Raw genomic sequence first — 24,093 nt, 5'->3', positions numbered from 1 at the left:
CCCTTCCCTTCCCTTCCCTTCCCTTCCCTTCCCTTCCCTTCCCTTCCCTTCCCTTCCCTTCCCTTCCCTTCCCTTCCCTTCCCTTCCCTTCCCTTCCCTTCCCTTCCCTTCCCTTCCCTTCCCTCCAGCCCAGCCCCAGACCCGCTCCCCTGCCTGCCCCAGGGCCAGCTGCACAGCCCTGACCCCTTGGTTAGGAAATAGGGTGAGGTCCCTGGGTATGGGCTCCAGAGCCAGGCTTGTGGGCACTAGCAGGGCTTTCTGGCTTTTACTTCATCGGTGTGCAAGGTGCAGATGCCCCAGGTCTGGTGGGGATGTCGGGCTGAGGGCTGCAGAGGGGATCACGGGTACCCCACTGGGTGAAATGGGTGCGAGGTTCCTTCCCTGTGCCCTCTGCAGTCTGCAGTGAAGTTCTGGAGTCATATTTAAGGGAAATTTGGAGAGGTCTGCTAATGTCATTTGGATGGGTTATCAGGACAAATATTTCTGAAGGTGGCATCTTCCAAATTTCTATCAGATGGCCAGAGGGAGAGATGAATGCAAGCCTCCCCTTGAAGCCCATCGGGCAGCACGGCTTTGCCATCACCGTGGTCGTCAGTGCACGAAGGGGGAATTTCAAAACTATCTTCTGATACATGGGGGATTTGTGACGAAGGGGGCAGCATTCCTCGGGAATGTGCCCCCCGCTCCACAGGAACAATGCACTCGCTACTCAAATAATGTCTGAATGAATTACTTTACTAGCTTTTTAAAAAAATCAGGCTATTTATTTTTGTAACTGTGCCGTTTGGGAAAATATCAATTTGCACAACAGAGATGTGTCTAAGAACAGAGGAGTAAAACACTTCCAGAATATGTAAGCTCCCAGGGTAAATCTGGAACAGTATTGCACATCAGCAGTCTTAACATCAGTCACCTTAACTTTTTTCCAGTATGGACAATCCATTGGTAGGCACCTGGAATAAAAGTTTCTGAGTGCAGCCTCCTCACAGACATCAATGCATTGGTGCAACATGACGGAGCAATGCGGGAAGAAATGGTATATGTGGTATCTGTACAATAAAGACACAGGCATCTGATAAATGCGTCTGTTTGTATATACAGACAGACGGGACCAGGAGCAGGCGCTACAAGAAGCAGTGGCCGGTTTGGCTCGGCAGCACTGCGCAGGTCCTGCTCGCCCTGCCACGAGGGTTGTTTGTGCGTGGATGTGAGGTGGGCGATGGCCGCACGTGCCACATGCTGCTGGAGCTGCACGCACAGAGCACCCTGTGCCCAAAGTGCTGGATGCACAAAAAGCCAGTCCCAGCTCCCAGCCGTAACAGAGAGGTTTCAGGGATGGACGCGGCTCCTCTCTTAGGGGTCAAGGACTGGGAAGCACTGAACGAATGTCTTGATTACCCTGTTAACACATACTGAGACAGGAGTCCCGGTATTTTAACTGAGAGACCATTAGCTAAACCCTCGCTGCATGTACTGGATAAAATGAGCTCAATGTGTTATTCCTTTGTGTGGGTTTTGTCAGTGCAAAGCCACTAATTTCCTAAAAATAACATCAGGTGGTGAAGCCAAGACAGAGACCGTGTATCTGTAATACTGCAGGAGTTTATTTTTTCTTACTATTGTAAGCTGCTGAGAGCCCAGTTTTAACATGCGCATTATTTAGCTCACGTGAGTCACAGCAAAAGGAAATGTTATGCAGATGTCCTCGCTGCGCTGATAGGATGGTCTAAATAAATGGGGAGCAAACCTGCTGGCTGTTAATCACGCCAGTAATGTACCTGCTTCCCCTGCACCGCCTCTGCCGGTCCCAGGGCTTAGGAGGGTGACTGAACGCCTGGCGTGCTCCTACTTCATGGAAACCAGTGTAGTTGCTGGAAAATGTCCATAGTTCTATTAAAAGCTAACAAAAGCTATTAAAAAAAACTAAAAATCTTGAGAACTGATTATATTTTTTGCATAGAGAACATGAAGTTTTAAGCACAAGTGTTTAGGAGCTGCTTGAGATAAAAAAAATGGTGAAGAAAAGAAGGAACTGCTGCTGTCAAAAAAAAAAAAAAGGGAAAAGAAAAAGAAAAATGACCCATTCAGACCTAAATAAAGTGTGTCTTTACATTGTAAAGGTTGCCTCTTTTAAAACAAGCTAAAAAGCTGCTTGACATTATGCAGTATGGTCTCATTTTTTGTTTATATGTGTCAACATGATGTATAGATCTCTTAAGATGTCAAGCGCTCCACATTGTAATTTCCAAGTTACCTTTGAAATATGAAGCATGATTTCCTAGTCGAAGCATGATTTCCTAGTCACAGCATGACTGCTCGGGCAATAAGCAGGTGTTCCTTTGGTATTAGGAGAAGAGGAGGTCACACTGCTGTTGAAGTGAGTTCCCCTGGAAGTCACACCAGGAACAGGGAGACGTGCTGAGCGGATTTGGGCTGCAGCTGCCTCACCCCGCCTGGTAACGAAAGCCCTTGGTCATCCCTCGACCTGCAGGAGCTTCTGTGGGATCAGGCCATCGCCATGAAAGTCAATTTTGAGCATTTATTCCCTTTCTTTAAGGTGATTTAGGTTGGTATAGAGGTAGGTGTTCTGTGGACACGGGTGGTCGTCCTGCTCCATGCTGGCACCTAGTGCTGGACCTGCTCCCGTGGTACCTTTGTTTTGGGGACTCGCTGCCAGCACGGGGTGAGACCTTCATTTAAACAAGAAGCAGAGTGACAGCATGGTGGCACAGACACCCTCCTGGGCAGCACATGCCTCTTGGGGCCCTGAGGATTTATCTGGATGCCCAGCCTGTGCTGGAGCCCAGACTATCTGCTGTTGCTCAAGTGACCTAGTTAAGGCTGGAGCTAATTGCTGTGTTTATGAGAGCTGCAGTGAGTGGTGCCAGGGCCTGTTCTTTAGCCTGGGGGCCAAGTGCAGTCGTTTGACCACATCCGTCCCGATCCCACCCGGAGAGGGGCTCCCGGTCCCTGTGGATGCCTGCAGCCACCCAGGGATAGGACTGCTGGCACAGCACGGGCCCCAGCATGCCAGTGGCCGCTCTCCCGTCCTGATAGCATCAGTGGCTGGGCCTGGCAGCATCCCCCATTGCTGTTTATTTGCCCGGGGTAGGTGCAGCTGGCATGTCTCCGCCTGCTTTGTGCAAAGGAAACAGGCTCTGAGCAGGGGCTCTTCGTTTGCTGGGGCGCAAGGAGGAGAGAAGACCTCCTGTGTCTGAAATCAGTCTGAGATGTGGCAAAGACGGCTTTGGCTTTGGCTAGGTATTTGCAGAACTTTATTGTAAATACCTGCCTTTAGAGTTTAGCTTCTGTATTGATAAAGAAAGTTCAACATTTATTATTGGGATAGGGAACACTCTAGGTAAATTGTGTTCCACTATCCACCTGGGCAGTGTCCCATGCCCAAATTACTGCCCTCCCTCCCTTCCACCCAAACTTCAGGTTCTTTTATCCGTTAGGAGGACATTTTTAGGGAGACACTAGGAAACCAAACAAAGTTTTTGTGCTAAAGCCCTTCGTGCAGTAGTTGCATGGCAGAAGGCTACTCCACAGAGTAAGGGGATCAAAGATTCAGGGCCCACTGTTGCTGCATACTTCAAAGACGTGTCTGATAACAGAGTGTTTAAAACTTGCTAATTAAATGTAATTGTAAACAGCTGTCACATGCTGCTACTGTTTTAATTGGCATTCATCACAGCTGCATCTGTACTGTGCTCCCACTGGGATCCTGGTGCGTTTGCTGTAATCTCAGAATGTGTCACCTTTTGAGAGATTAGGAGATCATAAAAGCATGAGGGCAACATATTTGTCAGGGTTGAAGGTCACTAATCTGTGCTGAAAGCAGCCAAGAAGAGTGAGCCATGCAGAGGGACAACTGGAATCAGCAGCAAGGTTTTGTAAAACTAGTGAGATTTTCCATCCAGATCCCCCCCCCCCAAGGATTCTTTCCGTATTTCTGAATTTGTATCTCAGTGCCAGAAGTCAGTGGAAGACACAAGGAAGGTCATTCAGAAGTATTCATTAGATTGTTGAACTTAACTTCTGCCAGGCCATGTTGTCAAAAAAATCATTGAATTTTACAAGATACGTAGCAGAAGCCTGACTCTTTCAGCCGAACATCCCTTCTAGCCTGTTACTAAGGATGGAAATAAGCATCTCCACAGTCTGAATGACTGCAGATGCATTTGGCAGAGTAGCTGGCTGTTTGCTTATACCAGAGTTGCAGCTGTAATTGCGTTGTCCTTGTAAATCACTGGAATGTCAGATAGCAGTGGTTATCCCTAGCCTGGGTGGTGAGGCAGATGTTTTTGGTACGGCGAGCAGAGAAACAGGGTAATTGAGATCCCTTACAAGAACAACCCGAATCTACGTCTTCTGCTCCTTGCTTAAGTGTCCTTCATCATGTCGCAGACAATTAAATGGTGCTCCTACTCCTTCTCTCCTTCTTGTGTGAATGTGGAATTACGGCAACTTTCGTTTTAAAATAATTTATGTAAAACAGTTATAATGTGTGCTGACTGTCAGCTTGCAATGCTTAAACATGCTGGTTTACATTGAGAAAACTCTGGTTTTAATGGAACTGAAAACATTTACTTGGTCTCCGTACTCAGAAAGAGGCATTCCTGAGTATACTTTCAGAGCAGAAGACTTATGATGTCTTGTTTCAAATTCAGAGGAAATAGCCCCCGTGCAAAATAGGTACATCAATGATTAATAGGGCTGTGAACTTCCCCATCTGAAAGTCATCTTCAGCCGTTAGGAAAAAAACTCTGAAAACTCATGGCTGTAATCTGGGACAAAAATGCAAACTGATATATTTTATTTATAACAGGTTCATTTAAAAGTCACTCTGTAGGAACCATTCATTATCACTTTGATTTTTATGAAGTCTTCACATGGGTCATGCCTAGACCTCTGCCTCCTTCAGCAAGGAGAAGCATGGGGTACTGTACCGTGCTCTTGTCTACATTTCTGAGCTCTCCATAATCAGCAGGACTTTGAAGAGAAATGATGTAGGTGATCTTCAAGGAAGTTCCTCTGAAGACTGCATTCAGCATCTCAGTTCAGCAAAGCAGTGAAACGCTGACTTTGAGCCAGGGATGATTAGCATACTTAGACACATGCAGGCTTCTTGCTGAATTGGTTCCTGCATCTTTAAATGTCTCAGCATAGAGTTATATTTATGCTGCTTTTGTGAGGGTGAGGTGGAAAAATAGACAGTATTAATCAGCAAACTGAAATAGAGTGCAACCATTTAGGAACGTAGAGGTGAGCAAACACATGAATCTGTGAAAGAATCCCAAATGCCCAGGAGAGATGTCATCAGTTGTTTTTAGGCTGGAAAGAAATGTCAGCAAATTTGCGGTTTGCAATGCACCTTCTAAAAAAACACCAAAGCAATATAAAAAATCAGATTTTAACATCATACCATCCCAAGATATACAAGGCTTCACAGATAACCGTGGGTAGATTCTCCACAAAGCTTTCCAGGTATCTGCTGCCTTAGGTCTGTAAAAGTCAATACACAGTCCATATTGCGAACTCTCTCTTCTGTTTCTACTCTGGCAGTATTTCCATTAGCTTCAGAGTGATGATTTCCTGACAGACTGACTGCTGCTGGAGGGATGAGGGACAGCTTCATCAGGCTTGGACAAAAGCTATTTCCTATGGAGAATTACTGTTGAGCTATGTCACCCCCTTACTCCTGCCCTTTCCTTTCCAGATCATTTCCCAGCATTGCTCTTTCTATAAAGTATCTCACCTGTCCTCTCTGAATCAGTGTACCAGGCTTTTGAGAACGTCTGGTTTTGCTGAAGGGATGGAAATGAGATATAGACACATTAAGACTTTCTTTATTTTTGAAAGCAGAAATTCACTTTTGTGCAGGATTTAAGACTATCATAATTAGCTAAGATCCAGGGGAATTCCATTTTCTGGGAATGCGTAAAAGGTCTTCCCTCATTGTGTTTCCCTTTGGAGTTTTTCTTCTGGGACACTTAGAAAAGAGCCAGGGCAAAACTGGCAGATCTCCTCAGGAAGAGCAGGTGGTATCGTGGGGGGAGCTGTTAGAGGCCCTTGGTTCAAGGAATCAATTACTTTAGCTTGGTGTGTTTTACAGACACAGTTGCATTTTTAGAGGGGAGATGAACCCATGTTGTAAGACACTTCCTTTTTCTCTTCAGAAAAGAAACCACAGACTTTTGGGGTGTCTCTCTCTGTGTGTGTATGTGTTCATGCATGTCAGATGTCAGCCCAGTACAATGGGTGGGGGAAAATCTAGGAAGGTTTTAGTCAAGGTAGCTTTTAATGTGAAATCAGTTTCTCCAAACCATCAACAGGTTCCTTAATGCAGACATTTCCAAGGTATCAAAATTCCTGTTCTTGAAATAAAGGAGGTTTTGGCGTTCTGACAACCCAGGACACAGTATCAAGCCCAGGTCTCAGTCAAGATCTCGGCAACGTCTGGCTCTTCTGGTACACCAGCCCTACCATCTGTGCCCCTCCGCACCACCACCACGCTCCCCTTCCTGCTCCCTCCAGGCACTGCGAGCAGCACCTCCTCCTGCTCCTCCCTCCTGACCACTGCATCGGTTTTTACCCATCCCTTTGTACAGACCCCTCTTGAGGCTGTGCCTAAAACTTAGTATTTTATCCTCTCTCACCCAGTCTTCAGCCTTTGATGATGCACCACTTGGACAAGGGCCTGGGCAACCTGTTCTAGGTGGCTCTGCTTGAGCAGGGGGTTTGGATCAGATGGCCTCCAGAGGTCCTTTCCGATCTCAGCCATTCTGTGACGCTGTGAACTCCTGTCCAGGCCGTGGAGGACTTGTGTCCTGGGGCTGGTGGCTATCAGGAACTGGCCAGCACGGGTGCAGCCGGGGCCACCTGCAGCCCAGCCCGTGGAGGCATGGGGCAGGCACCGGTCCTCTCTGCTCACTGCTCTGCTGGCCATAAGAGAGGAAACAGTCATTTAAAAAAAAAAAAAAATTAGTACTGAATCCTCTGAATGCTTCGTTTCATTTCTGTTCTCTTTATGGGAATTGAAACAGTTGTTATCACATTCCCCAGTATGTACCAAGGTGGCGATGATTTTAATGAGCTATTTTGTTTTGTGGCTTTTGGTTTTGTTGTTGTTGTTTTTTGTTTTTGTGAAGGGGGTGTTGTGGCTTAGCCCCAGAAGGCAGCTCAGTGCCATATGGCCACTCAATCACTCCACCCAGGTGCGATGGGGGAGAGAATTGAAAAGGTAAAAGTGTGAGAACTCACAGGCTGAGACAAGGCCAGCTTACCAGGTAAAGCAAAAGGCCGTGCATTCAGGCAGAGCAAACCAAGGAACCCACTCGCTGCTTCCCATCAGCAGGAGGTGTTCAGCCCCTCCAGGACAGCAGGGCTCGTCGCCTGTAATGGTTTCTTGGCAGACAAATGCCACCACTCCAAACGTCCCCCCTTCCTCCTTTGTTCCCCCAGCTTTTATTGCCGAGCACGGCACCACATGGTGTGGGACACCCCTTCGGCCAGCCTGGGCCGGCTGTCCTGGCCCTGTTCCCTCCCAGCTCCTGGTGCACCCCCAGCCCCTCGCTGGCAGGGCAGCACGAGGGGCTGAAATGCCCAGGGCTTTGTGTGAGCACTGCTCAACAGCTAACACATTGGTATGCTATCAACACTGTTTATTAAAAATCCAAAACAGCATCATACAAGCCTCTATGAAGAAAATTAACTTTATCCCAGCCAAAACCATGAGGGGGGGGAAGGGAGGAAGGGAACAGAAGTAAAATAGAGATGTTCCTTTCCTTCTGCACCTTTTGTCTTACTTTATTTTTGTAAGAGCCCACTGAAGGAGGTTGAGGTGCTGCAGGTTAGCTGCTCCCCACCTAACTTTCTGACAGCAGCTTGGTTGCCCACATGAGAAGCAGCTTTGTCACGGGCTTTTTCCATAGCTGATGGGGAAGGTGTGGCCTCTGTGGAGGCAACCTGAGGCCTGAGCAGCAGCTCTGTGACTTCTGTTGATGCTGGGGGAAGCTGTGTCATGGCAGGGTCATCTCCACAAAACGAACTCACATGAGGACAGGCCTATGTGATGTGAGTGGGGCATGAGGACCTGTCTGACTCTTGGATAGGTGTTGTTGGAGGTGTGTTTTTCCACAAAGAGCATTCATTCTGGGTTCTGGGCTGGCTGATGTAAGCACTTGCATCCATGAGGAAACTCACACACCTGATGCAGTCCAGGGAGCCGAGACCTTCCCTTCCCTTCCCTTCCCTTCCCTTCCCTTCCCTTCCCTTCCCTTCCCTTCCCTTCCCTTCCCTTCCCTTCCCTTCCCTTCCCTTCCCTTCCCTTCCCTTCCCTTCCCTTCCCTTCCCTTCCCTTCCCTTCCCTTCCCTTCCCTTCCCTTCCCTTCCCTTCCCTTCCCTTCCCTTCCCTTCCCTTCCCTTCCCTTCCCTCTGAACTTTGCAGATGTTTCCCACCTCACTTTCCTCCACCACTCTCCCTGAGCGGTGCCCTGGGATGATGCTCCTCCTGCCTGGCCATTGCTGCGTGCATGCACTGCATATGCACGTCCAATATACAGGTGTTATTTCCATGTGCACATCCAATATACAGGTAGCATTTCCTCCATATTCCCTGGAGCACAATGGACAGGGGGACAGCTTGTGCTGCTTCTGGCCTTGGCTCTGTCAGCTCTCCTTAGCAGAAAGCTTGCAGCCAGCTTCTCAGAAGAAGAAAGGTGAAACACAGATCTTGACCTAATGGCTCATTCCTTGGCAGCAGGGAAACACAGCACAGGTACTTGGACAATGCGGGGGCACCGTGCGCAGCAGGAATCATTTAAGAACCACCAGGTCTAGTGATGCCTTACCTAGCTGGTGGTACCTCAAAGGGCAACTGCTGACACTGGTGCTATGAGCCTGCCACCTCTCAGGTGAGATTCCTAAGGACATCAGCTCCCAGACAATGATGCTGGGAAGAGGAGCACCTCCAGCTCTGGGCAGCCACGGTCCCAATAACTGTCTGTACAGACACCAAAGCCGAAACAAGCTCTGCGTAGCTTCTCTGGCTGCTCCCTGTGTATCTGCTGCAGCTTGTGCTGACTAGGAAATGGAAAACACATGGGAGTAGCCCGCCCCCTTGGCTCCATCACAGCTATATCAGTTTTCCTGCAAGACTTGGAGTTAAATCAGCACAAGCAATTTTAGCAAACTTTAATACAAACCATGCGAGGGTATTCTTGTCACTCCCTGCCTGTGAAGAGAGGGAATGACTGCAAAGGTAATGGTCTGAAAGAGCTGATCAGGTTTTGGAGGTGACTGTGCAGGTTGGTTAATAGATGGATTTTTACTGTCGTCTGTGGTCATTAATGATAATATTAATTCTTACAGTAAAACATGGTGAACAGCTGTAGTCCGGTTGTTGTCTTACTCAGGAAGAGACCTAAACCCAAACTTCTGCAGGGGGAATTGCTCTGTAATGAAGCCTTTGTAATATGGAAAATCAGAGAGTGTGTGAGGGCTGTTTTTGTGCTCTGAGGAGCCTGGGGCAGAGTTCAGAGGAGCTGGTTGCTCTCTGCTGTGAGTGTTACATCTATTTCCCTGTGGTCCGGGGCGTCCTGTGTTGGGAGGGAGGTTTGTTGGCTGCCCTACCTGTGAGGACCTGTGCCCTACCTGCTTGGCTTCTGCTCTCAGGTCTATTTGTGCTTCACCCAGGACTTTGTGTGTTGATGTGGTGTTAGCTGATATTTATTCATGAGCCTTTGTGTCACTGTTTGTGTTTCAAAACCCTTATTCTTTTTCTGCACTGTCAGGGACTAGAGCGCCTAGAAATTTGCCCTTGGTTACATCTCCAGCACCTGTCTGGGGACTGGGACTCCTTTTCCACTGTCCTATGTGTTTGGTGTAGTCTCCTAAGCACCTATATCATTGAAGTGCAGTTGCGGGAGGAAAATTAATTTTCAAGTAATTATTTTTTCTTGGTATGATCTCTGGCTTCAAACTTTTTAGAAATATCATCACCCTGTCTCCTGGACCTGCATCTCTTCCATTTGAAGTGCTTAACTCTGCATTCGTGTCATCTAGATATTTTCTAGTAAATAAAGCTGGCTGAAACTCCTTCCTTACAATGGAATAGTAATTTCTTTGACTAGGATAAGAAGATGGCTTTCAATTATATTCAGTATATGGTAATTCTTGAAAGTTAAACAATAATTGCTTCTCCTAGCTGCTGCATTGGGAGACTTAAGTAGTTTGGGCACGGAAGTATCATGATAAAACATAATCACCACAACAAGTAGAGTAAGTCTTTTATTTCAATTGGAGTTTTCTCACAGCTGACGACTAAAAACTATTTTTTGATATTTTTTTTTAAAGGGGGATTTTCCCAAGCTGGACACAAGTTAATGAAATACTGTTTATCTTGTCAGTGCTCTCTTCTCCAACAACAACAAACAGGCTTATTAAATATTTCTAACCTGTTCTCTGATGCCTTTCATGCTGGCTTCCTGCACACACACACACACAAAATGTCACAATTTCTTTTGCACATGCTTCCAGGGCTGCACCAGCTGCTAGCAAATACTACTCTCCTTCTCTGCTGATGCTCAGTTTCGGTATTTTATCTGAGGCAATTTGCTTTCTGCTGACTCTATGAAGCCCTTCAGGGCTTGAACTCTTTCTCCAATCACACCTCCCACCCTCCAAAGGGCCAGCAGATAGCAGCCTGCTTGTCTCACCAGCTCTTAAATTTATGCAGACTGGGCAGCTGCTTCTTCATCCCCGCAAGTCCCTACCCAAAGATGCCAGAGATACTGCTGTCCTTTCACTCTTTAAATCAAAACTGAAAGCTTCTATCCCACCGAGCTCTCATCTGTCAGCTGGCAGCTGCGTGCCGAGCTATTGTATTGTGGATCACTTGGAAAGCATCTCCTGGCCAAGGTCCTCGGAGGGGCTGAGACCCCCCCCCCCTCACCCATGACCTTTGGAGGGGGCTGAGAGGGCTTTGCAGGGATGAGCCCTGTGAATGGTGTTGGAAGCTGTGGCAGGCTTCCCCCTGACCCAAGGAGGAGCAGGGCTGAACAGGTCCCTGACTTTCTGCTTGAACACCAAAGGTATCTCATGATCAGGGTGTTTTAAGAAACATATCTATTAAAGGAAAAAAGTGTTTCATTGTTGGGCACAGGTGGCAAGAAAAAGCAGCCCAGAAGCTTGATTTAAATAGCTCTTCTATTTTTAAGGGCAATTCTTTTAAAAGAATGTTTTCTGCCTTTTTGTGGTGGTGATAAAATCCTGAAAACTTCTTGGGATAACACTTGGGTTCTGATTTTCTTGATTATAGGGCAGTAACTATCATGCTTGTGGGTTTTCAAAGCATTACTACTGTTATAAACTCAGCAGGCTAAGTACTTTCATTTGGATGAGATGCATTTTTGAGCACTTAAGTTTTACTCATTAAATACAAAACCTGATGCAAACTGACCTTTAGCTCTCGATTGAGTCCAAGCCATTAGAAATTCAACAGTTACGCGTCCAGTGACGAAACTAATTGCCAAATGTGCTGGAATGACAGAAACACACATACACGCACATGCGGATGGGAGCCTGTCTAATGCAGTGGGAGCTGCAGGATGGATTTTGTTAAGAGGATAGGTATAGGGCTGGTCCCAATCCAGTGAGTTTGTTTATTCGTTCTGCAATGAGATCAAAACAGTTTTAGTAACACTGTCAGCACGCTGCTGCTGCTGTTGACAGCAGGAATAAACACCACCTGAAGGGCATGGGATCGGCTGCCGTGCCCCACTGCTGCGGGAGGCAGGATCGCCCCTGTTTCTCCATCCAGGATCTGCATAGAAGAGCTCGTAGGCTTCTCTTACGCTAGCTGCTATGTGAAGACAGAGGGAAGAGCTAGACAGTCTAGCTGTTGTTAGGGTGCTGTCTACTTCTGCATATTTAGCATAAAAATGTGTCTTTGGTGTGTTAAGAGAGAATCCAATAGGTTTTGGAAGTTACTGGTCTGACCTGGAATGCTGGCCCTAGCAAGTGTGCTGGAGAAGCTGTGAACTGGAGCTCTTGATAATTGTGGTGGTTAACCATGGGATCATACCCTCATTTTATTTATTTATTTATTATTTTTTGAGTAAAACTGTTTTAAAACTATGTTAGCTAAGGTTTTTTTTCTTTTTTTTTTTTTTCTTCCACAAGCAGAGAGACGTCTGGTGGGTTTGAAATATGACACCAAAGGCAATTGTATTATTGTAATCAATTATTTTATGTTGTGGTGAAAATGGGCGAAAAGGAAAAATAAAGAAGAGCTCTGATTCGATGTGTGATGTTCACAGCTCCATTCTGATCAACTCCATACACTTGAAAAGAACCCTGGTGGACAACCAGTGACACGTATTAATGACACTAGATGCTGAAAAGAGATATTTTTCTGCATGTAGAGAAATCATTTTAGAGAAGTGATGAACTTTTCTGCTCTTCCAGACTTACCAGAGGTCCAATCATTATGCAGATGTCATTGGGACCAAAATTTTAGCCTGACTTCATCAGGTGTGGCACTACTGTCATACAGTTATTTGTGAAGTTTTTGCAGAAATTCCAACGTTTGCAACTGTCTTGAGGAGTAAGTAAGTCCTTAGCTGCAGCCACAACTTAGGGTGCGAAGACACCGCAACGCTTGTGTACACAGTGGCTGTTTGCTTGGTTTGTTCCCCACGACAGAGGAAGCTGCTGTCTGAAAACTTTTGTCTCTTAATTAAATGCAGGCACAGCTTGAATTTTGTCTTTTCAAACTATTCCCATGGTGGGGAAAAGTGTTGTTTGTGTTTGTTTGACTTTCACATTTTTGGTGCTTTTAGCTTATTGCAGGGCTGACTGCTGAATTTTGGAACAGGACCTAAATGCCTCAGATGGACACAGAGGAAAGGGATAAGGGGATATGCAGGTGGAGAGCCATGCTGTGGCCACAACTACTCTATTAGTTGTGTTTCTTCCCCTCCCTCTGGGGAGGAAGGCTGGCCAGCAGCAGCTTAGCTGGAAGGGAGAAGGGAGATGGTGAAGAGGGTGAAGGGATGTGTGGGTGCTGCAGCTGGAACTGGCGTGGGGTGGGAATGTAGCTCAAGGCAGCGGATGTCCTGTCTGGTTACAGGATATATCACTGAGGCTCACGGATACTTCCTAATGTAGTGTCTGGTATCTGTGGGTGTTTTTCCTCCTGAGGCAATGTATTTGCATGGAAAGATAAACACTTTCTACTGGGCCCGGGGAGGTGTCCTCCCTGCTGTTTTGGGGGGGGGGTGGGGGGTGATGTGATGCTCTGATCAGCCACTCCAACCTTTCCTTCCTCCTGCTCTGATGTGCTCAGCCTTGGTGCTTCTGAGAGCCTGGCCAAAGCAAAACCAGCCAGGGATAGTCCCTAAACAGAGGGAAGTGTCGGGGCAGACTGTTGATGGGCAGAGGTGAGCACTCCAGCGAGTGGAAAATGTGATTTTCACTGCCGTGGGGGCTGTGAAATGAAGCTCTGTGAGGTGAGTGATCTTGGCCAAGGTTGCAACATCTCCGTACCAGAGCATATTCATCTAAACTCTGCTTTGCCTTTGTGTAAACTATCCCCTCTGGAGCAGCCTGCACTGCTGCAGCTACACGTTTGCTTTCACAGACCCTAGACTGTCAAGCAACCTCACACAAGCATGCGTTGAGCTCATGTGATTGAGCTACATGTGTTTACTTTGTTATAGGTCAACCACTTGAGCCTACCCTCAAGATGAACTTAATGTTTGTGGAGGGAAGGCAGCAGCTATGTAATACGGGAACAGGCAGAAAACAGAATCATAGCTTTGAACAATGGGGAAAACGATGGCTGGCTGAACTGGTTATATTATTGCATAGAGGTGTATGCACCTTTACAGAAAATTATTGCACTCTCCTGCAGTGTTTGATCAGAATATGTGGAAATCTTGTAGATGAGGTAGGAATCCCTTATAGTGCTGGTTTCTTGTAACACTGGAAATGGGATGAAGCATGAATCTGATAAATACCATGGGAAAGGATCAAAGCTCAGCCATTTGTAGTAACTATTATTTTTGGCCTATTGAGTATCTCTAAACTTTGCACACACTTAACTGCTTTACCTGCAGTGGCAGAGTGTGACTGAGCCAGGGTCTGAGGATTGAGTTATGCAGTGGCAAACCCTCCTTGACATGAGCCTGACCGGAAATACAAATAAAATTCTCAATGGGTCTAAATTACAACTACACTGAATTTAAGACTCTTCTAATGCCACAGAAACAGTGGTGAGGGATTTGGTATGAATTACAAAGTTGTAGGGAGAAAACTTAATATAAACTCGTCTCGGTAACACAAATCTATTTGTTCTAAAATGTTGCCATTTTTACTTAGGGAGAGAGGCTTAGTTAAACAGACAATTCCTGCTCTCTTTCATCTTCCAGCTTTAAATGGAAGAGCTGAAATGACACTATGTTGACTGGCTTTCTCATAATTAAAAATCACAACATTTACTACTGCAAACAGACCTTCAATCTCTTTCTATAAAAACCGCCGCAAAGATAAACACTGCTCACTCTGGTAGCTTTTCCTATTTCCATTCTAGATTTATAAGTAAGAAAGTGGGGATTTGAGAAACAAATACTAAAGTCTGAAGAGAGCCCATTCAAACAGCCCTAAGAAATGAGTGCTGATGAAAACTTCCCCTCCTCCTAGGGCTCTGGGGGGAGGAAAATCTGGTGCGTGAAGTTAGGAACAGACACCCCGGTATTCTCTGTGCAAGCTGCTTCACAGACTTCCCACTTCTTTCTAGTCCATAACCCTTGGAATCGCCTCCTAGCTGACCCCACGTGTCACCCCGTCTCCCTGTGTGCCCCGTTCCTGGCGCGGCGTGCCCAGCGCGGTGACCCTACAGAGCCTGGCGGGGGCACGGGGGTTCCCCATGCTGGGCTCCCGTGGCGCCTGTGGGAACGCAGCGCCGATGCTGGTGGGATCTCCTGCTCCGAAGCGGCAGGGATAAGGCCTGCATTGTGCCCTGGCTGGCTGGACAGTGGAGTGCAGCCTATGTGTAACTTTTAGTCAACACAGGCACGCACAGATAATGGAGCATTTCAGCTGCCTCTGGGGAGCGTCTGTTATGATCTGCCAGAAGATTCTTTCTGTGGTTTAAACTTTGGCATATGAGGAACGCCAATACTTTATATACACAAAATGTCAGTTATGTGCCCTCAGGCAGCAAGCTAAAAATGATATTACCCTGATGATGGATCTTGGTCTAGATAATTTCAGCTACAGTAAGCTTCTTGATTTAAACTCTGTTGATGGCCACGCCACTCAGCTAAAGTTAAAACTGCAGGGTGTCACAGGTTTTCCACTGATTTCAAAGTGCTTTAGATAAATCACCAGCAAGGAAAGCCACTTTGTTGCAGGAAATATCATCCCGTGCACCAGCATTGCACAGCCAGCGGACCTTGTGTAACACAGCGGGATGAATGAGCTGCTGCCCGGGCTCTGCTGACCTAGAGCCCATCCGTGGTCCCGCTGGCTTCAGTGGCATTCGATTGTGCAGTGTTACTGCGTCTGCTGCCGGCAGTGACCCGTAAGAAGAAACCGCCTGGTGTCTGCGGTCTTCGCTGCTGCACAATTGCCGCTGCCCTGGGGGAAAACTGTGTGCAACAATGAACTGTCAGGAAAGGCTCGTTGTGCAGCGCCGCTGCCAGCGTAGCATGCTCCGGGACAGGCGGAGTCAAGGGAGGACAAAAATCTCAATAGCAGAAGCCAATTAACAACCATATGCATCTTATCTGCAAGATGAAATCACTGTGCTGCAGAGAATTACTGACAATAAACAGCAAGAGAAATGCTAAACATAAAGTGCCCAGTTCTTACTTACAGTAAAGCCACTCTATATCCCTCTGGAGTGTACAAGAAGTCCTCAGAGGGGAGGATACTGCAAAAATTTTCAACCAGTGTATGGCTGTGTTAGTTTATATATGGGACTTGGAACCCAAACAAGTAGCAGTTTGCTGATTTTGAAGTTTTTTATGCATTTAGAGATTGTTAAAAACTCTGATGGTGCTTTCGTAAAAGCTTCAAGTTATTAACTGAAATTTAGGCTGGAGGTTTAAATTTCTTCAGCAAACAGAAGCTTTGTGGGACAGACAGCTGAGGTCCTATAGCTGGAAAGACCATGGAGTGTCAACCTCTGAGGAAAAGCCTGTCTCCGGTTTTAGTCAAATTATTAGCAGCCGGGGTTGTATGAGTGGCAAAGTCCAAGCTGAGTGACGGAAGAGAAACTCCGGCCCAGATTTTTATCTTACTCATACCAATGTAAATCCAGGCAAAATCTCCTCAAATCAGCAGAGTTATTCCAGCCTTATATAGGCTTAGGCAATATCAGAATCTGATCCTTTTATTTTGGGCTACTGGAATTCACTAAGAAAATAATGTGGACAATCATGCAAATTCCCATTATGGAATGAAGAAGTTGTCTAGTAATAGCCACATCAGTCAGACCTAGAAGAAAAAGGAAAAGAGACAGACGGTAGATAAAGAACAAGGCTAATGAGAGAATTTGTAGAACCGAGTTGGGAGACCAAAGACAGCTCCATGCTATCTCAATGACATAAACGAATTCCTTAAGAGCTCAGCTAAGAGTAGCTTGGGAAGCAAAGACACAGATAAGACCTGGGTGAGCCCAGTGAGTCCTTCTCTCATGCTGTCCCCAGTCTGGGCACTGTATATTTGGAATGATGACATTACTGAAGATTTTATTACCTCATCCTCTCTAGCTACTGACTATTGTGTTGTTTCTTAGGACTGGATGCCTGCAAAGATTCTCCAAGGAGCGAGACCTGCATCCATGCCTGCCTGGTAGCCGGCCATAAAGAAGCAAAATATCTCTTGCTGAAATAAGCAGTGCAGTCACACGGGTTACTGGGCAGCTGGTGCCTAATGCGGTTCTGCCCCATAACTTTTAACTGTGGACATATGGCAAATGTAGTTCTTTGGTAATTCTTGAAAAAGATCTCAAGTGTGGTCGTCTTCTAGAGATTGATATTGATATGAAATTTTCTGCCTGCCTCTCTTTTCACTAAAAATAACATTTCTCCAGTTTGTCACTCATCTGTGAATCAAGAAAATGATATAAATATACAAAACTGTATGTTCTAATATATGCTGAGTGCAAGGTCTAAAATTATATCTTCAAATAGTAAGTTATATTTTGGCTATGCATGTAGTAGCGTAGGAAGTATTTGCGTAGTGTTTTTATTTAATTTGTGCAGAAGGACGTAAGTAAAATGGTGTTGCCAAGAAAATAAGTGATCCTTGGTTTCATGAAAAAGTCCTTCCCGTGTAGGTAAGCATGCACTCTCTCTGGCTTACTGATGGGTCAGTTGGGTGCATTTTCCCCTCTCCTCTGAATAATAAAGTAAAATTAAATCTGGCCAGATCAGATGGTTTCACGCTATGGGATCAACACTGCAGCCCTCCTGTGAGGTCCTATGCCCTGAGCTCCTACAGAGCAGTGTGCTTTGCCTCTGTCTGCATCTGCTTTGAGGAGTTTGTAAGTGTGGAGCAGGGCCCAGCAAAAATGAGTGCTGATTGATGTGGTGGTGATTTCATTGATGCTTTTCCAGCACTGGTTACCACAGAAAATGATTCTTTTCTGAATCACTTCCCTCTGTACGCAAAACTCAACTGAATGGAGCAAGAATTGGACAAGAGGGATGCTAGCAGGCTGTACTACCTTTGAAGACTGATTTCACTTTTCTGAAATAATCTGCATACAGTAATGAAATTTGAGACCTACTCAAAAATCCCCTAACAATCACACTGCCACATTGAATGCGTGTGTGGAGGGGAGCTCATTTAAAATGAGGAAAGCTGTTCAAAGCTTCAGTTTGGAAAGTTATCAACAAGCTGGAGAAAGAAGTTTCAGTCACCAATGGGTTTGCTGCGTGACTAACATAGGACACTGTCTGTTTTGCCTCAAAAATGATAGACTTGCTTTCCGATTTGAAAAATGATAGAAGATCCTGTTGCAGTTTGGCTGTGTGGGACTGGAATAGAAATCCAGTCTTACAGGGCAGGCTGTGCACACCTTCCAGAGGAGCTGTAGATGGCTGAGGAACTGACCAACTAATTTTAGCATCTGTTTTCCACTTGGTGCTTATTCTTGCCAAGCTATTTTTCCTATGAAGCAGCCCTAATGAGGTGAATGACATTCAGCCTTAACAATTCTTCCAGAATTGCTATTGTTTCTGAAAGTCAGGCAGAGATACCCCTTACCAACACACGGGATAGCAGAACTTGTTTCAGGACCTGAAGGTGAAAAGGCTCCCTAGGGCGAGCAGAGCCAGAAATCTTTAGAGGACACCCTGGGAAAGGATATGAATCACAGGTTGGATGTGGGGATGGTGCATGAATGGGGCAGGACAAATGAAGTCATATCTACGCAGGAGATGAGGCACATTTAAGAGGGGAATAATTGTTTCCTCAATATAATCTAGTGGTTGGGTCGGCAAGAACAAAAGCAGAGTGGCTCTTTAGCCAGTGCAAAGCTATAGAGCTCTTCCAAGTTATCACTGAAAACTCCCCTTTTTCCTTTTTCATCTTCTTTTCTGGTCATTAATATATTTTCTGGGACATGTTTTTCAGATGTGTTAGGAGATAAGCAAAAGAACAAAATGTGAGTTTGGTTACCAAGATATTTTGTACACCTTCACGTTTAATAACTCCTGTTGTTTATACACCTAGTTTTCCAGATCTCTTCCATGGAAGAGAAATAATAAACACACTGATTGTGAGAATTTATCTTTTAAACTCTCCTGGCAAGCCTGGGAGCAGGAAATGGGAGAAATTGTCCATTCCTTGCTGCTTTATGCCAGAGGGGTGAATGACCCAGGTGGACAATGCCAGATTGCAAGGACACAGACCTGTTCTGCTTCATTCTTGCTGCTGTACCTCTGTGATCTGTTCACTTTCAGAGGTCTTTTTGGCTCTTTCTGGCATTTTAGAAGTTCAACCAGATGTTGGTAATATCAAAGGTATGCTTTGATTACCTATGGCAGAGAGGAGGGCTCAGGGAATGCCTCACACCTTCCTTTTTACTGCTTTTGTTACTTACCATAATCACAGGTCTATTTTAAGGAAACGTCTGTCTCAGCAGCACAGACTGAACTGCCTGGTCTGTGTACTTGTCTGAATCCAAGGCAGACTCCATGCTGCCCGGAGGCTCCAGCAGAGATGCTGTGGGGAGGCCAGCTGAGGGCCAAAGGGTGGGATGAAGGCCTGATCTTTTGGGATGGCAAATCATCCTATGAAGCCTGGTAAAGCTAAGCAGCTTGATGCTGCTCCGTTCTTATGAATTCCTGCAGGAACCTCACCTGGAGACCAAGTTCAAACTCTTGAATTTCTATAGTTTAAATCCCAGACTGAAATCTTCGTGTTTCATTTTGTGAAAGTTTCCAGAGAAATTAAGTTGTCAGTTGTGTGTGTATTTATATACACTCAAATTTGGGCATGCAAGATGCTAGACATTTCTCTCAAAGATTGCTCTGCTGAAGTCCGTAATTTCTGCTGCAAGGTAGAAGGAAACAGATTAGTCTCCATACAACACAAACCGTGAGAGGAAGCCTTCGCTAGTCTTGAGATTGTGATCTAGACATAAACAGTAATTTGGTTCCAGCACTAAAATATACACCAAGCTGAAATTTGGTTTTATTGCTGCAGGCAAAAAGTTGTTCATATGATTTGTAACTACCTAAATAACTACCTCTTTTAACTCCCTGTTTAAGGATTTATGAAGATTTATTCATTGTCATCTCAGTTTGACAATCTGACAAAAATGGCCATTTAACTTCAGTGTTCCTGTTAATTTGTCTATTTGCTCTGGTTTTAACCTCTGTTTGACTAGTTTCTAAGTCTCATTTAGATTAATAATGTTAATAGCCATTTAGCCTTAATAGCTTTGTAACTCAAAGCTCACTGAGAATTACCTCTACTTCATGGTTAATGAATAGGATAATGAGCCTGATTAAAATAATTAAGACTAGTGGTAACAGCACTGGTAAAGAATACGGTTAAAAAAATAGACGGTTTTCCTCCTGGCTCTTAGCTGTTAAAGTCATATACAAAACTGGGAATCATGTGCCTTTTGTCATATTAAGCCACCTCCTCTGTCTGCTCCTCAAAGACACTGCACCCTTCAGCTTTGCCAGCCACTCTTTGTACAGCCAATCTGTTTGAGTCTTCTCCATCTCCTTGCCCTCCGTTGCCTTTTCTTCTTCCCCCTGCATCTCTAGGTGAGTTTATTGCAAAGCAACATCTATTCCATGTTTTGTTGCCTAAGGACCAGGTTCTGTTATGTTTTCTTTGCTATTTGATTGAAGAGAAATGAGTTCTATAGAATATCTTACTTTAGCAAGGATTTTTTATTTTTTAAAACTGGATATTTCTCTGATTTTGTCAGAGGACAATGAGGTCAGAGAAGTCATATGTGTAGAGTTGTGAGTAGTGAGGTTATATTCCTGGAAGGGTTATAGTCCTGGTCTTTTAGAAAATTTCCCCAACTCACCCTTAACACATTGCCTTTTACATATCCTAGACTTGGGAGGGGGGGAAGCCTTGAAGATGATGATCAATACCTTGGACTTGAGCCAATTTATAGCATGCACAGGCTTGATATTCTTCTAACAGCTTGTGCTACTGCACTGTTTGGATTGATTTGTGTTTATTAAGAGCCGAAGCTCCCATTCGAAGATACAGGAAGGTTCTGGTGTCTAGGCAGGGATACAAATTCATGGCTGCTACTTTCAGAGGACACAGCAGATCAACCACAGTGTACTCTGCTATTGGGAAATCTTCAGGCAAAACAATACTTTTATGCCTGCAAATGATTCAAGATAAAATTACCTTCAAGCACTGTTACTGGGTTATAATTGTTCTTCACTTTTAAACCAGTCTTGGCCAGACAGTTCTGATGGCAGCAAGTGGTGATATTTGGTATTGATGCAGGATGCTGACTGTTTAGAGTCCCGCGTGTGTACTGAATTTATTATTCAGTGGGGTAAGATACAAAGGGGTTCAGAAAAAAACAGAGAAAATACTGACCAAAGGGAAATGTTATAAAGACATGCTGTTTCCCATTATTATTCAGTTCACTGAATTACTCCTATTGGGAAAGACTGAAACTATCTTAGCATATTTCTCAGGACTTTCACCACTTGTATAAATCAAACCACAATAACATGTCAGCTGCTACAGGGAGGTCACGAAGAAGAGTGTTAGGGTGAGGAAGATGGATACCTGTCCCTCTCTATCATGCCTGTTAAGGTGACCTTAGCTTTGTGTCCTGAATTGAGTCAAGATTGAGACAGCTTAGAATATAGATAGCCGTGTTTTTTTTTTTTTTTTAGGCTTTCTCCAGAATGGGATATTTCACATTAGGAGCATAGTTGGGTAGGACCAGTGCATCTGGGATGGGTGTTTGGTCTTTAAAGGAAGAAGAACTGGGTCCTTCAAATGATGCGTTGGCTATTTTGGTCTGAAATTTCACCAGTTGCTCATGACCCTTCTCACAAGCCAGGAAGCACATGGGTTATATTCACAAGTCTTGGTTTAAGGCTCATGGATATGCAGTAGATCTGACATAAGCTGCTCTGTCATGCCTCAGATTTCATAATCGTGGGACAGTTGGATTCCTGACAGGCTGCTCTAGGCAGGAATTTCGGGTTCCAGTTTGTGCCGGACATGTCGGAGACGCACTGGCACTTTTAGCTGCTGATTTTATGACTGTCTCACATAAGGACTTCTGGTTCAGTTATTGTGTTTTGTAAGTGATCTTTACAGCACAGGATTAACTTTAATACCTGCTACAGTAATTATCAAAGCATGTGGTATCCTGATGACATACTTATAGCTTCACATGAATTGGTAGATGTTGTGCTAACTGGAGGCCAAAAAGTTAAAATCCTCATACAGTCAGCTGCAAAGAAACTCCCTGTCTCTCCTCTTTTCAAGCATTTGCATAGCTTTCAAGTTTGGAAAACGACTTGCCGGGGAAGCTTGGAAGCATCAAAATTTGAGGTTTCAGCAATGGAGCAGACAACGTGAGCCCTCCCCCACAACTCTTGAGCAGGTGGCAGGCTTCAGTGTTACTTTCATAGAACTTAAATCTGAAGTCAGACTGGGAGCACACAGCGCCTCAGGGTCACATAATTAAGTGAATCAAAGGGTTTTGTTGTTCAGGTCCTTGGAGCTGCTGGCACCCCCATGCATGGGGGAAGATCAGACCTGCAAAGGAGAGGGTGAACGAGGGGGATGCAGCCTCACAGAACTAGGTAGGGCTGGTGTTGTGATGGGGATGATACTTCATCATGATGCCAGAGTGTCTGGGAGGCACCAGCACCTTCAGGAGCTTCCAGTCGAGTAACAGATGTACACATGCTGCGTGAGCTCATTTTAGATGCACAAAGGGAGGTGTGAGAAAGGTTCCCTTCGTGTCTTTTCCAGGCACCTCAACCATTGTATTGCTCTCTCTTAGTGGACTCCTACCAGATACTTTCCAATATTTTGTGTTGTGCTCTGCGGAGAGAAAAGGCATTTTGTCATTAATGTTCCAGCTTGCACAGAAAATTATGATTGTTTATCTCTTCTGAACATGGGGCTGTCACTTATTCCTGTCCTTCATATGGGACTTAGGCAGAAATCTTCTCTTGTCCCCAGAAATCTTCTCTTGTCCCAGATCTCCCTCATACATAGTGGTGGCTTGGTCCTGGCTTCACTGTGGTTTTTGTGTATAAACCTGTTTGTTAGTGGGAGAGTGTCCCAAACAGTGGCCTGTGAGGGCATGGTTTACAGCTGGCACACAAAGCCATGCTTTCCTAGGAGTTCGGCTAAATGTTTGACAGTAATGGTGATTGATGGTGTGTAAGTAATGCTGAGAGTTGACAGTAGGGCAAGGTCCAAAACAGTTTGGAAACCATTGCCTTGGAATGTGTGCTGAAAAATAAGGGCTGTGATTTATCATTTCCTTCAGTGAAAAACATTTTAGGCAATTCTGACATGGAACAGTTAGCTGTATCAAATACTCATGAAGATAATCTGGTGTTTGCTATCATATCTCTTTTCAGCAGATGGTAAAGGCCAGGTACTAATTAAGAAGAAAAGGGAGGGTGGAGGCTTTAGGTTGACAAAATGCTGCAGCATGTAATAAATAGCATCTTATTATTTCTGCTAACAATTAGGGACTGGAATGAGACCTCTCATAAGAAGTGGATCACTGCTCCATCTGTTTGCTGCTGGATTATTCCCCTTGCATTTGCATTAACAAGTCCTGCCCTTGTTATGGGTGCATCATGGAACAGTTGGATGATTAGGACCTAACTTGAAGAGCAGTTTCCTTGCTATGTTGTTATTCATGATGATAATGGCTATTCCTGAGACAAGCTGGTCACCCATTTGCAGCTTTTCTATGTCTTCTTTAGAAAAAGTGTTGTTTTGTTCCTGGATAAACCTCTGCAGAGCTGAACCTGGTTTGAAATGTGAAGGCAAAAAGGAAATTTATGAATCAACAGATCAGAGATATTGAGTCTTTGCCAGAGAATATCTAAAAAATGAGCACATGAAGGAAGAATGTAAGTTGGTAATGAATAATCAGAAATATTTTTCAGTCAAAGGTTTGATTCAAAGTCTTCTGAAGTTTCTCAATATGTTTTTACATCTCAAAGACGTAAAACCAGCATTGGCCTTTTGCTGCCCTCCCTCTTTGTAGGGGACAGACTAGAAGGAGGTCATAGGTGCAGAAGCCAGACTGCTCAGAGGCATGGAGATACAGTGCATACAAGATGCTTTGAAGCTCTTGGTCAGCCCTTTGAATCCTGTTCCCAGAACTGGAACAGGGCAAATTATTTGAAGACTCTGGGTTGCATTTTCGAGTTGTACCAATAAAGAACACAGCTGAATCATGGAGAATACTGCTAAGCTGGTGCAAACAGCAAGTTTATGTGAGCCTGAAAAATGGAGAGAGGCTAAAACTATGAATCACACAGCTGGAACACTGGAATCGAGGGCTACAAGCTTTGCAAAAGACAAAGGCAG

At 45.1% G+C, this 24,093-nt stretch overlaps 1 protein-coding gene across 1 annotated transcript in view; it reads left to right on the top strand.

The window, feature by feature from the left end:
* Positions 1-9,136: 9,136 nt before the first annotated feature.
* The window catches only part of LOC310890054 (uncharacterized protein), a 163,667-nt gene continuing 148,710 nt past the window's right edge, over positions 9,137-24,093 (top strand). Inside the window, exons 1-2 of the transcript XR_014576997.1 lie at positions 9,137-9,265; positions 16,808-17,433. The gene's annotated coding sequence lies outside the window, so the exon portion shown is untranslated. Of the gene's footprint in view, positions 9,266-16,807 lie in introns of the transcript that reaches the window.

The sequence above is a fragment of the Anser anser genome (assembly GCF_964211835.1).
Source record: "Anser anser genome assembly, chromosome: Z".
In the NCBI taxonomy this organism is placed as follows: domain Eukaryota; kingdom Metazoa; phylum Chordata; class Aves; order Anseriformes; family Anatidae; genus Anser; species Anser anser.
Note: the sequence above shows the minus strand (reverse complement) of the source record. Positions and strands in the feature narration are given on the sequence as shown.